This window comes from Meles meles, chromosome X, assembly GCF_922984935.1.
Source record: "Meles meles chromosome X, mMelMel3.1 paternal haplotype, whole genome shotgun sequence".
Lineage (NCBI taxonomy): Eukaryota > Metazoa > Chordata > Mammalia > Carnivora > Mustelidae > Meles > Meles meles.
This window is the reverse complement of record NC_060087.1, coordinates 63,327,146-63,344,093: the sequence shown is the minus strand read 5'-3', so window position 1 is coordinate 63,344,093 and position 16,948 is coordinate 63,327,146. Positions and strand designations below refer to the sequence as shown.

Sequence of the window (16,948 nt, the reverse complement as noted above, 5' to 3'; positions counted from 1 at the left end):
CTGAGTCACCCAGGCACACTTAGTCTAGGATTTTTATGGCTTCAGGTCTCACATTTAGGTCTTAATCCATTGTGAGTTTATTTTTGTGTATGGTGTAAGAAAGTGGTCCAGTTTCATTCTTCTGCATGTAACTGCCCAGTTTTCCCAATGCCATTTGTTAAAGACTACTTGGAGTATTCTGTGACTGGCATAGTCCCTGAATGCTAGCTTAGGTCTAGACCTACTAGGCAAACCCAAAGAACAGTTCCAGTGCAGTTTCACTTAAATCTTCTTGTACTCCAAAAGGACTTTGTCTAATTAGTCAAGTAGCTTTAAGCATAAATTCCCTGGAAACATGACAAGCTTCTGATCTCTCATGCAGAAATCCTTTTCCATTTTCTTTTTTTTTTTTTTAAGATTTATTTGTTTATTTGAGAGAGGAGGTAAGGGGCAGAGGGAGAGAATCCTCAAGCAGACTCTCGCTGAACACAGAGCCTGACATGGGACTCCATCCCATGACTCATGAGATCTTGACTTGAGCCGAAACCAAGAGTCAGAGGCTTAACCAACTGAGCCACCCAGGGGCGCCCCTCCATTTTCAAAATAAGCAAAACCAAAACCATTTGCAAGCCTTAAAGTCACCTTTCCCTGATAACTTACTTCCTGTTGCATCTTTTTTGTTGCTCTTTAGCATCATTTTTTAAACATATCATTAGTTGTAAGAGTAGTCCTTCTGCTTAGAATTGAGTGGAAATAAGAGTTAAATGAGTTTGGGACACCTGGGTGGCTCAGTCAGTTGAACCTCTGGCTCTTGGTTTTGGCTCAGGTTGTGATCTCAGCGTTGTGAGATCAAGCCCCAGTTCAGGCTCTGCACTCAGGGTGGAGTCTGCTTAGGATTCTCTATTCCTCTCCCTGACACCTCCCCCCAGCTCCCGTTTTCTCTCTCCCTCCCTCTTTCTCTCATTAATTAATTAATTAATTAATTAAATCTTTTAAAAAAGATTTAAGTGAGTTTCTCATGATGATTTTTTTTAATTTTGAGATTATTATAGATTGATTGGCATGCAGTTGTGAGACATAATACAGAGAAACCATGTGCCGTTCACTCAGCTTCGCCCAATGGTAATATCTTGCAAAACTTGATAATATGTTACAACCAGAAAATGATGCTGACATAGTCAAAATACAAAACATTTCCATCCCTTGAAGAATGGCTCCTGTTGTCCTTTCTTATCCATAGCCACCTTCTTGTCCTACCCCCTCCACACACATCATGAACCCTGACAACCACTAATCTGTTTTCCATTTCTATAATTTTGTCATTTCAATAATGTTATATAAATGGAATACTACAATATGTAATTTTGGGGGGTTGGGTCTTTTGCTCAGCATAATTCAGTAGAAATTCATCCTACCTGTCATATGTATCAATAGTTCATTCTTATTATTGCTTAATAGCATTCCATGTATGGATGTATCCATTTGTTTAGCTATTTACCTGAAGAAATACATCTGAATTGTTTACATTTTTTGGCTATTAAGAATAAGGACGTGGGGCGCCTGGGTGGCTCAGTGGGTTAAAGCCTCTGCCTTCGGCTCAGGTCATGATCTCGGGGTCCTGAGATAGAGCCCCACATCGGGCTCTCTGCTCAGCGGGGAGCCTGCTTCCTCCTCCTGTCCTGTCTCTCTCTGCCTGCCTCTCTGCCTGCTTGTGATTTCTGTCTGTCAAATAAATAAATTAAATACTAAAAAAAAAAGAATAAGGACGTTATGAACATTCATTTGCAGGGTTTTATGTAACCACGAATTTTCATTTCTCTGGGATAAATGCCCAAGAATGAACTTTCTAGGTCATATGGTAGTGCATGTCTAATTTATAAGCTGCCAAAGTTTTTCCAGAGTGACTTATTATTTTACATTCCAACTGCAATATATACATGATCCAATTTCCCTGGCCCTTCACAAGCATCTGCTATAGTCATTAGTTTTCATTTTAAGCATGTTGGTAGGTGTATAGTGATATTTCATTGCAACTGTATTTCACAATTGGCTAATAATGTTGAACATTTTATTTTATTTTATTTTATTTATTTGACAGAGAGAGAAAGATCACAAGTAGACAGAAAGGCAGGCAGAGAGAGAAGGAAGAAGGCTCCCGTTGAGCAGAGAGCCTGATGTGGAGCTTGATCCCAGGACCCTGAGATCATGACCTGAACAGAAGGCAGAGGCTTAACCCACTGAGCCACCCATGTGCCCCAATGTTGAACATCTTTTATGTAGACTTTTATTTGCTATCTGTATAGGTACCACGGTGAAATGTTTTTTTACATTTTTGCCCACTATCTAATTAAATATTTTGGAGGGTTTTTTTTTATTTCTACTATTGAGTTGTGAGAGTTCTTTATATATTCTAGATACTAGTTCTTTGTGAGATATGTGGTTTGCAAATATTGTCTCCTGATTTGTAGCTTGTCTTCTTTTTCAATTAAATTTTTAATTTTTTTATAAACATATAATGTATTTTTATCCCCAGGGGTACAGGTCTGTGAATCGCCAGGTTTACACACTTCACAGCACTCACCATAGCACATACCTTCCCCAATGTCCATAACCCCACCACCCTCTCCCTACGCCCCTCCCCTCGGCAACCCTCAGTTTGTTTTGTGAGATTAAGAGTCTCTTATGGTTTGTCTCCCTCACGATCCCACCATGTTTTATTTATTCTTTTCCTACCTCTCAAACCCCCCACGTTGCCTCTCAACTTCCTCATATCAGGGAGATCATACGATAATTGCCTTTTTTCTGATTGTCTAGTCCTACTCTTAATATCTTCACTCAGATCATAGATTAATGAGAAGGGCTCAGGAATTTAAAACCTGACAGAGGCGAGAAGGTAATAAGCACCCCTAGAAAGGGAAGTAGAAAGGGAAGTAGCCATTTCTGAGCTTGCCTACAAGATAGAGTACAAGCTCCTTTGTCCACGGAAAGGCATTCATGACTGGATCTTAGAAGCTTATCTCCTAATTCAGTAGCAGCAATTTGAGATAACAGATTAGGCATTTGGTGGAGATAGCCATGAGCATACTAGAACCTCAAGTTACTTACAGCTCAGCTGGGAAGACGGTCTACAAAAATTAACTATAATGTTATGCAAAAAAGAAATAAATGCTTCCCTTTTTTAGTGGGGGAAACCTCCCCTCCCTCATGCCATTTCGCGCTCTAGCATAATACCCAACCCAGCCAGTGTCCCACATTCCAGAACCTTTCCGACATTTCTTCAGCCCCCAACTCGTCTATTAAATTATAACCGCTCTTTCTGCACCGTTTCCTCCAGCCAAATCAGAGAATTTGAATAGAGCTAAGATTTTGATGACTAATCCTGAGTTAATAAGTTTGTCTACCACTCTCAGATGAAATATTTTCATTTTGTAACTTTTTGTAAATTAAGCTCTAACCCAACATGGGGCTTGAACTCATGACCCTGAGATCAAGAGTTGCATACTCTACAGAGGGAGCCAGGCATGCGCACCCCAAATATTTGCATTTTAGCAAAACCTGATTGAGGTGGAATTTCAAAGATAGGTGCTGTATATGTGGCCGCCTATTCTTCCCATATATAGAGCTGACCCTGTGATACGGGATGTTATGCCCCAACCACCAGGCTCTGGAAATCATGATGAAGTTTGACTTGCTATAATCAGTAGAGGGATTGATAGGCTCACAGAAAGAATCAAAGCTACACTGTTAACTTGATGTTTGACTTAAGAGCACAGACACTTTCATTTGTGGGCCTCTCTGTGGTGCTCCCTGCCCATTGAGGCACACAGGCAGCAATGTTCTGGACGTATCCTTCTCTTCAGAGTTTCAGGAAAGATTTTTCTGACATTATCTTTATACGATAATGGAATGGAAGGCTTTTTCCTCTACAAAATGGATTTCAGGCAGGCACCAGGGCTTTCTAGGCGGCTCTGTCCCACTCCCATACTCCCATTGTAGACAGGCTCAGCCTTTACCACAACTCTGGTCTTCAATATCCAACATACAATGTCAAAACTGGAAGGTATTTTAATGATTACTGAATAAACTTTTTCTTTTCACAGATAGGGAAACTGAAGCCAGGACAGGAGTAATGGCCTTCCCACGGTCATGCAGCAAATTCTAGCAAAGCCAGAACGGTGGTTTTCCTATTTCCCATTACACTATATTCTTTGCTGCTTGCATTTCTGTGTGGTACTGAAATAGTTCATGTTTCTTTTGCCTCTAACCCCTGCCTTCATTCTAGTTTTCAGGACTCTAGGCTCCAAAGCGTTTATTAACTAGCCCCAGATCAGATGCCCTCTTCCATGCAAATACTCTTCTTCCTTACCCTCTACTTACCCTTATATATACACCACTCACTCAGCTCATGCCAAAGACCACAGTTTCTGTCACCTATCTGAGCTGGACAAAGTTTTATGGTAACGACCCTAGGAGTTTTAGAGCCTGTCCAATCAAGGACCAACACCATGAATAAGGGGTTCTGAGTTTCCAGCTTATGCTCTTTCTGCCTTTTTCACTTATCACCCACTTTTCACATATATGTTCTTTCTACTTCAGCCAAACCATGCATATTCCTATTTCTATGCTTTTATATGAAATGTGCTCATTTCAATATAAAGTCCAATTCAAGTCTTACTTCTCTTTGTAGCATTCTCTGATGATCACATCACGAGAAATTGTTTCCTTCTCTTCTAGCATTTTTAAAATTATTTCTAGTTGGGACACCTGGGTGGCTCAGTCAGTTGAACAGCCAACTTTTGATTGCAGTTTAGGTCATGATTTCAGGGTTCTGGTATCAAGACTCGCTTAGGCTCTGCACTCAGCAGGGAGGCTGCTTCAGGATTCTTTCTCCCTCTGCCCCTCCCCCCTCTCAAATAAATAAAGCTTAAAAAAATTAAACAGCATTATTTTTAGGATGCTTACAGTGCTGTATCTTTGAAAGCAGGAATCATGGTTTATTCATATTTGAATGTATCCTTGGCTCCAGTCCCAGTGGCTGGCACAAAGCAGGAACTCTTTAATAAAGAAATGGTTCCCAATCTTGGGCTCCTGTGACCACTGTCTGCAGTCATTCTGTGTGGTCATGTCCATACTGACACCACTGCTGCTGAGGGGCCTGGCAGGCCTAGCCTGGAGGCTCCTGGTGCTGTGTGCCTAGAGCCATTCCAAGCCACCATGAGAGCAGCTCAGGACCATGGATGTTGCCAATGGTCTCACTTCCTGCTTCCTGTGTTTCCTCCTGCATTGGGCTGGGTCCTGTCACATCTGGAGAGCTACAAGAAGTGGGAGTGAAGAGAGCTGTTCTGTCCTTTCACCCTGTGACCTCACCACCGCTGACCTGTCCTGATCATGTCTGCTGCATTCTTGGCTGGCCTTCCCTGGATCATGTCCTTCAACTACAGTGACCTATTCTGTAATCATGGCCTCTTGATTTCTCCATGGTGACATCCTGGGACTATATATTTTGTTTATAAGTCCCTGCTTGTTAGGGTCCTCCTTGTAACAATAAAGTCTATTCAAACCTTGAAAAAAAATAAACAAATGGGGGCACCTGGGTGGCTCAGTGGGTTAAAGCCTCTGCCTTCGGCTCAGGTCATGATCTCAGGGTCCTGGGATCGAGCCCCACATCGGGCTCTCTGCTCCGCGGGGAGCCTGCTTCCTCCTCTCTCTCTGCCTGCCTCTCTGCCTAGTTGTGATTTCTCTCTGTCAAATAAATAAAATATTTAAAAAAAAAAAAAAAACAAATAAATAAAATATTAAAAAAAAAAATAAACAAATGGACTCTATTCAGCCTCTTTGCCTTCTTATTTCTTACCAGTAATGAAAATTGTATGAGTTTCTATAAAAATAGCATTTCAGTCAAACTGACAGACTTGCTACAGTAGTGATAAAGCTATAATGTATTTTATTGAAAAATAAGATACATTTGCCATTTAATGGCTCCTCTGCTTGCATCCACTTATTTGGGAAAATATCAAAATTTAAGAACCAAATACTACCCTTCAAAAATGAACACATATACATACATTTACGGAAATTTAGCTGTTACCAGGCTAGAGAATGATAGCAATATTCTGCCTTGCATCTAGCTTTCATCTTCATTTTATCATGCATAATCCCAGAGAACCTAAACTGGGAGGAGTGGTAGGTAGGAGAAAAACAGCTAAGAAACGGAAGCAAGAAAACACAACAGAGGTTTGGAGGGAATGGGGAAAAAATGACTTCAGAACCACTAGACCATGATGCTGAGTTGTTTGCCAGTTTTGGAAAAGAGACCCTTGGTATCATCTTGAGGAAAGGAAGAGATGAACTCAAATGAAATCTCAGAAGGTCATACTTTTGACTTTAGAAATAAATGAATAATTTGGAGAAGAGAAAAGAAGACCTAAAGAGCAACCACAAGTGGGGTGTTCCCTAAAGTACTGAGCAATAGTGACAATTTCAGGAGACCCAGTTCTACCCTTCCCAAGCTAAAGGAAGATGTAGTCAGATGGAAAAGCATCAGGAGATATGAAGGGATGGATCCTCTCAGGGGGTTTCTGCTTCCATAAGAAATAACCAATAAGAGCAGAAAACCATAAACTTAGAAAGTTTAGTAACATAGGAAGAGAAAGAAAAATGCTCTGATTCTTAGCTCACCACTTCTGACTTTTCAGGTATGGATAATAAATGCTCTGCTCTTAGAAGCCAGGGCCTGTGTGTATGTTGGTGGACATGGTATGAAAAAGGAGCCTCCTTCTGTGTTTTTCTCCATTGCCTCCATTGCTGCTCTTCACACTGTTAGTGTTGCCGCCTCCCACTGACCCAAACCTGAAGGAGAGAAGTAAAATCAAATACAGTTGGTCTCCAGAAAGATGCCCTGGAGCAACATGATTCTGGGCTGGAGTTCTTACAGACAAAGTTGTCCAGGTATCTGAGTTGGAATTGTAGAACTGTAGGCATCCTGGGTAGGAATAGTAAGGAGAAGAAAATCTAAGAGAAATCCAAGTTTATCCTTATTGCATTAAAGAAGAAAAATACCTGACAGGTCCATATTGCATATTCTTGCCTACTCTCCACCTCCAAATTCCTTGGCTGAGGGGGTTTAGAGGGAGTTTCTGGTCTGAACAAACACTAAGCACCTTCCTCTCTAGAAAGTTATGGCTACATTTACAAATGGAATATTTTCCATCACTAATTCTCTGATCAGGTTTACATCATTTTGGAATTTTTTTTAAGATTGTATTTATTTGACTGAGAGATAAATAGTGATAGAGGGAACACAAGCAAGGGGAGATGGAGAGGGAGAAGCAGGTTTCCCGCCAGCAGAGAGCCCAATGTGGGGCTCGATCCCAGAACCCTGGGATCATGACCTGAGCAGAAGGCAGTCCCTTAATGACTGAGCCACCCAGCCTCCTCCATTTTGGAAGTTCTTGAGACAAATCCAAAGTGGAAATCTCTAATCAAAAACTATAGACTCAGGGCACCTGGGTGGCTCAGTCAGTTGGGCATCTGACTCTTGGCTTTGTCTAGGGTCATGATCTCAGAGTCATGGGTTTGGACCCTGCATCAGACTCTGAACTCAGTGGGGAGTTTGCCTAAGATTCTCTCTCTCTCTCTCTCTCTCTCTCCTCTCTTTCTCTCTGCCCCTCCCCCAACTCATACGCTATCTCACACAAATAAATAAATCTTTTTAAAAAGGCAGACTCAATTAATTCATTTTCTCACTTTTTACTTCTTGAGAATACATCTGAACAGAGATTCATTCCTGAGTGTGCTAGTGAGCACCTCTGAATTCTGGGATGCCAGCCTTTAAACTCTCTTTCTCGTCTCTGTCCATCTGGTCTATCTCCATCTCTGTCTCTGTCTCTCTGTCTCTGTCTGTCTGTCTGTCTCTCTCTCTCTCTCTCTCACACACACACACAGAAATACACATACTTCTGAGCTACAGTGGCACAAATGTACAGCACTTGCTCTGAGACTAAAACTTTAGAGTTCCTTCCTCAACACTTCTCCCTCCTTGCTCTACATGTCCCCTCCTACTCTTGGACATTTACTTCTGCCCTTACTCCTATTACTCTATGCTACTAACTTCCCACACCTGCACCTACACTCACTTACTCCTTATCTTCACTCACTCCTCTTTTCTGCCTTATCTTTTCTCATCCCTTACTTCCCCCCATTTCAATATCCCAAATTTCTAGGCCTATGTGGGAGCTGACTTGAATAGCAATTTTTCTCTTCATGAGAAAAAGATCAATCTGAGAAGAAAAACAAACATATTCCAAACTCATTCTCCTTTTCTTCTATTTTCTCTCCTCCCTATTCCTTCCCCAGGTTTCATTTCGAAGTGGCGTTTTTGCAGGACACCTGGGTGGCTCAGTTGTCTAAGCATCTGCCTTTGGCTCAGGTTATAATTCCAGGGGACTGGGATTGAGCCCCTCGCTGCTCAGTGGGGACTCTGCTTCTCCCTCACCCTCTGCCCCTCCCTCTGCTCATGCTCTCTCTCTCTAATAAATAAATAAAATCTTTTAAAAATAAGTGCATTATTTGCTAAAACCAGGGTTGTGGCATCAAACAATAAGGAAAAATCAAGTAGTTTGGTGAAAAATATGATCTACCCACTCAAGCTAAATGAAGAAATAGCTGAAGAAACAGAAATCAAGGATAGTTGAACATTCAGACATGCATCTTGACTTTTTTGGTTGATGAGTAATGGGTAAAGTCTTTAATGAGTAAATTAGGAGGTAAGTCTGGAGAGAAGTATGAATGAAGTGAATTGGAATTCAATAGGAAATGTAATTTCACTATGTGTCTGTGAACAATATACTGAAACTCTTGGAGCTTATTTTGTCTTATTTAAAGTGAAGTGCACCATTTTTGTACTTTGTGGGGGCAGGCATAAGGGATAAGCAAAGATAAAGAGGTTTCAAAAAGGAAATATCTCCCTTTCCCCATCTGGCATCTCTGGCCTTCCTGCTCGGTTCTCAGCCTTAATATTGAGGTATCTAGGCCTCCATAGGTGGCTTTCAACTCACTATCATACTTATTGTAGTTTCAGAACCGATTGTTCTTCCAAGGGCATGTCCATTAAGTCCCTTGGGAATCAAGCCATAGGAAGAGTTATGTGGGGCAGAGTCACCCTCTCAGGTTGTGACTGGAAATCCTTCCTCCTTCCTCAGAGTGGGCACTTGGGGCCTTGACAAGCAAACGAGTTTTGCTGGAGCCAGTGTGATATACATACAGGTAAGAAAATGAAGAGACTGGAAAAAAAATAGGTCTTACATTGAAAGACATAAATGGGGTATCCTGAACCTGGAGATAGATCTGTTCTCCCACCCACGGAAAGCCAATGGAAATATAAGGTATCTAATCAACAGAACAGAGGTCAAGATTAACTGTTGTTGTCATAGAAAACAAAGATCAAGGAATCAGGAGATATTTGCAGTTCTACAACTTGCTGTATAACTTTGGACAAATCATACCCATATTATGGAACTCAGTTTCGTAGATAAGAATGGGGGAATTGGACATATAATCTCTAAGAGTTTTCAGATATGAAATAGCTGTCTAAGTGGAAAAATGGTCCACATTCCATTCATTAATACCAGGAAATGGGGTAGGTTTTAGATATCAAGTAAATAAATTAGGATAGGAGTAGACAAGGTACCTGAGAGAGATGCATGTCTCAGGAAAGGAGAGATGTAAGCATTCAGCTTCACCTGACTTCTAATTTTTCTGAAGCCTCCCTTCTTTCCTACCCAGTGCCACGAGAACTCTGCTTTTGGTCTAGTCTTAGGTGTGGACACTTGTCTATCCTTTGGAGATGTAAGGCCTAGGCTGATAACTTCTCAAAATAGTATCCAGATAATTGGGATCCTCAGGGATCTGTCATGGAAAATTTGGTGGAACTTGGTGCTATAATCAGGCCAGAGTCAATGTCCAAGGGAGGAAAGCTTCATCAGGTTGGCTAAGCCTGGCTACAGTGAGTCTACCACTCACTGCCTTTGGGGATTCAAGTACAGCCCGTTTCTTTTCTCTTGTCAATGTTTCTTCTACCAGTTTCTGGCAGCTTGCTATGGTACCAACCTAGAAAACCTGAGAAAAATTACTCTTGGGGCCATTTAATCACTTCCTAGTTATGATTGACATAACTCATAGAGTGTCAAGAAAACAATGCTATGTACAACTTAATTTAAGATTCTGTTCCCATAACCACACACACTATACTTTCAACACTCATGTATATACATACACATTAGACACATATTCACACACAACAGATAAAGACACATACGGGGGGAAATGTGTGTGTGTGTGTGTGTGTGTGTGTGTGTGTGTGTGTGTGTGTGTGTGTGTTATGTGTTTCCCAGATAGCCCTCTCTGACTAAGAAAACATATATACGTCTGCCTTACCTCATTCTTACTCTCTCAGGGGACTTTCTCCTCTAACTTCACATCATTGGATGGATTTTCTTGGGAAGGAGACCCATGGGCATCTGGGGAGGTTGCCCCTCCATTAGAGGGTATGGACTTGAATGCCTCACCCGTTTTGATGTTTTGGCTTCATGTGAAGTACAGACACAAAGGCTAGAGAGAGGGAAAAGGAATAAAGTAGAGGAATTTCAGGTTGGGCGGGCAAGTGGGTAGAAGAAGAACTAAAGGAAGTTTATAAAAACTTCTCCACGAGGCATCTGCTCTCTGTTTTTTGAGGAGAGTAGTGGTGAGAAAAGCATTAGGAGTTACACTTATTAGTATTGGCCTCATATTCTCCAATAAAAGGGTCAGTGAGAAAGTTGAGCACCAGAGCAGTACAACAAGGTAAAGACAGCACTTTATGCTACCCTACCCTTCTCTTGACTTCCTCTTTAAGGCCCTTGGAGAAAAGTCAGTTTCTTGGGTTGAAGGATTGCCTTGTTCGAGGCTGAATAGAACTTTGTTCTATCTTAAGACAGGCAAATCTTAGAGAATGGTGATTTTCCTAAAAAGTTCCTAGCCAAGCCCCAGGGCAGAACAAAATCAGTAGGGATGGCTATATATCTCCCCTCCATGGGGAGATGCTTAGAGTTAGAGAGCATTACTGTGTTGGAGCTTTTTTTGTCCCAGGCAGTTGAACTACCTATAGAGTTTGGAGGGAAAGCACTGCTATTCCATCTCTCAGAGTTACTGCCCCCTGGACGAGGCTCAACTACTTACATTCCCCCTTTCAGCCCCAACCCCCCACCTGTGAGTTTCCTGTGCAAATAACCTACCCACAGGCTCTGGGAACTCACAGCCCACTTCAACTTGGTTGGTTCCATCCTTCTGAGTAAAATTCCTTTGCCTTTCTCCTAGAGGGTCCCCCTACCAGCCAGGCCTTTTAGCTGTTCATTCTGAAGTGAGGAGAGGTGACCCCTGGATTCCACTGCCCATTGGCCCCCTACCCCAAATACACATACTCACAAGGCAATTGTAGCCTGCCTGGCTTCCCCCTGGCACTACAATCTTCATGCTTCTTTTGGGTGTGGTAACCAGGATGGGATACACTGCAATAGGCACTAAGTGAAAGTTGGTAGAAAACAAAGAAATGACTGAGGTGGATATGGGCCACAGGACTACAGAGCAAAGGGAGTCAAAGGCCAAGATCCATTCAAGATCTTCTGTACTGCCACTGTCATTTATTTCCTCAAGTATCACTTTTTCACTTTCACCTTCTATATCCAATCCCTCTCCCCTACCTGAAGCAGCAGGGGATCAAGGAGGTATTGACTGTTCTCTTGCAAGAGTAGCCCTCTTCTCTGACTGATGGCAAATTTTCAAGGAAAAAATATTTTTATCTGGTGAAAACTAAGTCCTCTAAGTCTGAGCCAATCCAAAATTAAGTTGGGCTGTTCCTAAGACCAGGGGAAGGAGGGGATGCTGCCATGGGTAACAAAAAATAAACTATCAATACCTTTCTCACCCCAAGTTTAAATATAGAATGTCTTGGTCAAAGGGCAATTCTAATCTAAATATTTTTATAGTCAAGGAAACTGAGGCTCAAAGACATACCCTCACTTGTTGGGGAGGATATTTAGGATTGGGTACCTGTAAATAGGCATGAGGTACTTGGGAATAGGCTGTGGAAAGGCAAGGTCAGAGCTGGGGCTAAAATTCAGGTTTCCAGTTTTCTTATTCTTAGCTCATTGTCCTCATTGCCACTGCTGGACTCCACTTTCTTTAAGTGAAAAATTTGCAGAGTTGGAAAGGGTTTAGGCTGTGTGCGTGCCACTTGGTCAAGAAAGAGACAAGAGAGCAACCAAGTACCTTTCTAGGCTGACCTTTTGGGTAAGTGGACAGGTCTTTTGAGGTTTATTGTTCAGGTTTACTGCTGTCCCATTTTTTAAATAAAAATGTCATCATATGAAGGATACATTCTCTAGTTGTGCATAGTCTCTACAACTCCCTATTGTCTTCTCTCTGGTAACTTAATTCATTTATGTTACCTCTCTGGCCCCCGGAAAGTATTCAACTGGTTGACTGGTTTTATTTGAAGGCAGGGACTAAGTCAGATTTAGTATCTCTTTATCTCCAAATGGGAAATGTTAGGGAGAAGATATTAGAGTTCCCATCCATATACCTCGAAATATATCTTTTTGTGACTACCTGTCACAACTTTTAAAGACTACCTTTAACCTTCATTAAAAATTTATTTCACCTTCCCTGGATCACGGTTGATACGTTCAGCTACACATCCCCTCAGCCATATCTCACCAAAATGACTAGAAGAAGGAATGCCCAACAGAGGAAAAATTCAGAGACTGTGCCCTCTCCTTCAGAGCTACTGGATATGGACATAAATAGTATGTCAGAAAGGGAAGTCAGGCTAACAATTATCCAGGCAATGGCCAGGTTGGAGAAAACCATTAATGACAATATGGAATTGATTAGGGCAGAAGTAAAAGCCACCAGAGATGATGTTAACAATGCTATCAATGAGTTCCAATCTAATCTAAATTCTCTAACAGCTAGGGTAACTGAGGCAAAAGATAAAATTGGTGATCTAGAGGACAAACTGATAGAGAAAAAGGATCTGGAGGAGGCCTGGAACAAACAGCTTAGAAGTCATGAAAACAGATTTAGGGAAATAAATGATGCCATGAAATGGTTCCAACATCAGAACTATTGGAATCTCTGAGGGGGAAGAGAAAGAAAGAAGACAAGAGGATATAGCTGAACAAATTCTCCATAAAAATTTTCCCAATCTGGTGAATGGAACTAGCGTTCGTGTCCTAGAGGCAGAAAGGTTTTCCCCCAAGTTCATAGAATCTAGAAAGAAAATTTTCACCTGACTGTGAAAATGATGAAACATAATTTTAGACAGGAGCTCTTGAAAGCAGCTTAGGGGAAGAGATTCCTTATGTACAGAGGAAGGCCCATCAGAATAACGTCAGACCTGTCCACAGAAATCTGGCAAACCAAAAAGGGCTGGCAAGATGTATTCAGGGCACTAAATGAGAAGAACATGCAGCCAAGAATACTTTATCCAGCAAGACTGATGTTCAAAATGGATGGAGAGATAAAGAGCTTCCAAGACTGGCAAGGTTCAAAAGAGTATGTGATCACCAAGAAATATTAAGGGGGGGTTCTATAAAAGAAGAAAAAACCCAAGAATACCATTGAACAGAAATTTATGGAGTCAATCTACAGAAACAAGGATTTCACAGGTAACACAGTGTCAATAAAAACGTATCTCTCAATAATCACTCTCAACATGAATGGCCTAAATGTGCCCATAAAATGGCATAGGGTTGCAGATTGGATAAAACGACAGGACCCATCAATATGCTGTCTACAAGAGACACATTTTGAACCTAAGGATACATCCAGACTGAAGGTGAAAGGATGGAGAAGCATCTTCCATGCCAATGGGTCACAAAAGAAGGCAGGGGTAGTGATTCTCATATCAGATAAATTAGATTTGAAACTAAAGACTACAGTCCGAGATACAGAAGGACAGTACATCATTATTAAAGGGTCCAACCACCAAGAAAATCTAACAATTGTAAATATTTATGCTCCTAATATGGGAGCAGCCAATTACATAAAACAACTGTTATTCAAGATAATGTGTCATATTGATATGAATACATTAATAGTAGGGGTTCTTAACATGCCACTCTCAGTATTAGACAGATCATCCAAGCAGAAAATCAATAAATAAACAAGAGCATTGAATGACACATTGGACCAGATGGACCTCATAGATATATACAGAACATTCCATCCTAAAACAACAGAATACTCATTCTTCTCAAGTGCACATGGAACCTTCTCCAGAATAGACTGCATACTAGGTCACAAATCAGGACTCAACCAATACCAAAAGACTGAGATTATTCCCTGCATGTTCTCAGATCACAATGCTTTGAAACTGGAACTCAACCACAAGAAAAAGTCTGGAAGGAATTCAAACACGTGGAAGCTAAAGATCACCTTGCTTAAGAATGCTTGGATCAACCAGGAGAGCAAAGAAGAACTTAAACAATTCATAGAAACCAATGAGAATGAAGATACTTCAGTCCAAAACTTATAGGATACAGCAAAGGTGGTCCTAAGGGGGAAATAAATAGCCATCTAGTGAAAAGAAGGGCCATCTGTACCCCAATGTTTATTGCAGCAATGGCTACGGTCGCCAAACTGTGGAAAGAACCAAGATGCCCTTCAACGGATGAATGGATAAGGAAGATGTGGTACATATACACAATGGAGTATTATGCCTCCATCAGAAAGGATGAATACCCAACTTTTGTAGCAACATGGATGGGACTGGAAGAGATTATGCTGAGCAAAATAAGTCAAGCAGAGAGAGTCAAGTATCATATGGTCTCACTTATTTGTGGAGCATAACAAATAACATGGAGGACATGGGGATATGGAGAGGAGAGGGAGTTGAGGGAAACTGGAAGGGGAGATGAACCATGAGAGACTATGGACTCTGAAAAACAAACAGAGGGTTTTGAAGGGGCGGAGGGGGTGGGAGGTTGAGAAACCAGGTGGCGGGTAATAGGGAGGGCACGTACTGCATGGAGCACTGGGTGTGATGCCAAAACAATGAACACTGTTATGCTGTAAATAAACAAATAAAAAATATTTTTAATTAAAAAAAATGGAAAAATCCAGAATACACCAGCTGTCTCTACACCTTAAAGAACTGGAGAATCAACAACAAATTAAGCCAACCCCACGCACAAGAAGGGAAATAAAAGCAGAGATCAATGAGATAGAAACTAGAGATACGGTAGAACATATCAATGAAAGTAGAAGCTGGTTTTTTGAAAGAATCAGTAAGATCAATAAACCATTGCCTAGACTAATCCAAAAGAAAAGAGAAAGGACCCAAATTAATAAAATTATGAATGAAAATGGAGAGATCACAACTAACACCAAGGAAATAGAAACAATCATCAGAAATTATTATCAACAGTTACATGCCAATAAGTTAAGCAACCTAGATGAAATGGATGCATTCCTGGGAAACAATAAACTTCTGAAACTGAATCAGGAAGAAATTGACAACCTGAATAGACCAATATCTAGTAATGAGATTGAAGCAGTGATCAAACAGCCCCCAAAAAGCAATAGCCCAAGACCTGACGGATTCCCTGGGGATTCTACCAAACTTTCAAAGAAGAAATAATACCTGTTCTCTTGAAGCTATTTCAAAAAATTGAAGCAGAAGGAAAACTTCCAGTCTCTTTTTATGAAGCCAGCGTTACCCTGATCTCCAAACCAGGCAAAGACCCCACCAAAAAGGAGAATTTCAGACCAATATCACTGATAAATATGGATGCTAAGATTCTCAACAAGATCCTAGCTAATAGGATCCAACAGTACATTAAAAAGATTACCCACCATGACCAGGTGAGATTTATCTCTGGGTTGCAAGTGTGGTTCAACATTCACAAATCAATCAATGTGATAGAACAATGTGCTTGTTCTCTCAATAAGAGAAGAGAGAAGAACCACACAGTACTCTCAATTGATGCAGAAAATGTATTTGACAAGATACAGCATCCATTCCTGATTAAAATGCTTCAAAGTACAGGGATAGAGGGAACATTCCTCAACTTCATAAAATCTATCTATGAAAAACCCACAGCGAATATCATCCTCAATGGGGAAAAGCTGACAGCCTTCCCTTTGAGATCAGGAACACGGCAAGGATGCCCACTCTCAACACTCTTATTCAACATAGTATTAGAAGTCCTAGCAACGGCAATCAGACAACAAAGAGAAATAAAAGGTATTCAAATTGGCAAAGAAGGAGTCAAACGCTCTCTCTTCGCAGGTGACATGAAACTTTATATGGAAAACCCAAAAGACTCCACCCCCAAGCTACTAAAACTCATACAGCAATTCAGTAATGTGGCAGGATACAAAATCAATGTACAGAAATCAGTTGCTTTCTTATACACTAACAGTGAAAATACAGAAAGGGAAATGAGAGAATCGATTCCATTTACTATAGCACCAAGAACCATAAGATACCTGGAAATAAACCTAACCAAAGAGGTAAAAGACCTGTACTCAAGGAACTACAGAGCACTCATGAAAGAAATTGAAGAAGACACAAAAAGATGGATGACCATTCCAAGCTCATGGATCGGCAAAATAAACATTGTTAAAATGTCTATACTGCCTAGAGCAATCTATATTTTCAGTGTCATTCCAATCAAAATTCCACCAGCATTTTTCAAAGAGCTGGAGCAAATAATCCTAAAATTTGTATGGAATCAGAAGAGACCCCGAATTGCTAAGGAAATGTTGATAAACAAAAACAAAGCTGGGCGCATCACGCTGCCTGATTTCAAGCTTTACTACAAAGCTGTGATCACCAAGACAGCATGGTACTGGCATAAAAACAGACACAGGGGATCAGAGTAGTGAGCCCAGATATGGACTCTCAACTCTATGGTCAAATAATCTTCAA

The 16,948-nt window shown here is 41.0% G+C and overlaps 1 pseudogene; it reads left to right on the top strand.

Annotated features, from left to right (window-relative positions):
• Positions 1–5,101: 5,101 nt before the first annotated feature.
• On the top strand, positions 5,102–5,310 carry LOC123934439 (annotated as a pseudogene).
• Positions 5,311–16,948: the final 11,638 nt, after the last annotated feature.